A 1,477-nucleotide genomic window follows, 5' to 3' on the forward strand; every position below is an offset into this window, starting at 1 on the left:
GAACTGGAGTGGACACATTTTTGCACATCGTCTGACAGTGAAAGAGTTAAGGAAATTAGCGTATAAATGTAATGCGTGTGTGTGTGCGTGTGTGTGTGTGTGTGTGTGTGTGTGTGTGTGTGTGTGTGTGTGTGTGTGTGTGTGTGTGTGTGTGTGTGTGTGTGTGTGTGTGTGTGTTGCACATCAGTATCACCATGCGCGCTGACACAGTAAGAGCAGTGTGCAGTTGTTCAGGTGCGCAAGTTAGAGGGTACGTTGCCTCCCACCTGCTGATCCATCAGCCAGTGATTGTAGTTGAAATTGCTAACATCAGGTCTCATCAGCCTGTGTAGTAGGATTTACATTGTTCTTGAAAATTACCCGCAATATGAGTCCTAATACTGTACATCAATTTTATGATGAATATAAGTGATAGGGAAGAAATCCACAAATGGCTTGCCATGAATTTCAGTCAATTAATGATGGTCATCTTTGGTCAGTTACGAGAAGAGCCTGAGCAATAAGGAATCAATTTTAGGCTATCAACAGAATCCTTCGTGTATAATCAATTGTTCTGCCCTTCCTTAGTCAAGACAACTGCAATGATTTAATTGGATTATTTTTCAAGTCATCTCAGGGCAGGCGATGACGGAGATAAAACGCTTCCGGTGAGTGGGAACGGCCGGGAATCCAAACCAAATCCAGCAGGTGCAAAAACAGCTGTTATGAAAACGCTACATCAATCAAGATCTATTGTAGTGTAAAACAGGAACTTGTCAAGCTGAGTGTGTCTATTTGGTCTTGAGAGCAGCAGCAGCATGATTTGGCTAAAATGAATGCTGTCGCAAGCCAAACAACAGTTTAAAGAGGAACACATACACCCTGCTCCAACTGAATCATCATTGTTATGTAACGCTGACCTTCGGACAGGAAGGGCAAGCGGACACGCACGCATGGAGGAACTGATCAAAGAAGCATGACCCAGATCAGCTAATACATCCGCGCATACCTGGTGAACAGCAAACTGTGACTGTCAAGATAGGAAGAAGATAAAGTAGATGAAAAGATTGCGGGAGGGGCTGACAGGGAGGAAAAGTAAGACGGGGGATAAAGATTATGACTCGCATGCCTGTGAGTAGTGGCTGTCGGCTCAGTTCCAGTGACACAATCCTGCTGGAATGTGGGACAGTAGGCAGAGAGCGAGAGTACAGTGAGATGAGAGAAAGTTTCCTTCAACCTGTGTGCATTCTGTGTATGCGAGTGTGTCCTTACATGACAGTGAGCATCTCTTCCCGCATGCGCTTGCCACAGCTTCTTTGACCGTTAGCCTTTCAAAAATAGACTTAAGGGAAGGGCAAGTGAGCGTAAGCGAGTTTCTGGGCAAGACCGCTTCTTAAGCATGCAACCTCCACCAATCTTTTCAGTCGCATCCCAATGAGCCGTTAAAACATTCTCGCCATTTACGCACAGTGCGTTTAAGGTTACCTATTGATCTTCC

Source organism: Hippocampus bargibanti, linkage group LG09 (assembly GCF_051943395.1).
Source record: "Hippocampus bargibanti isolate YZ-2025 linkage group LG09, ASM5194339v1, whole genome shotgun sequence".
Classification (NCBI taxonomy): domain Eukaryota; kingdom Metazoa; phylum Chordata; class Actinopteri; order Syngnathiformes; family Syngnathidae; genus Hippocampus; species Hippocampus bargibanti.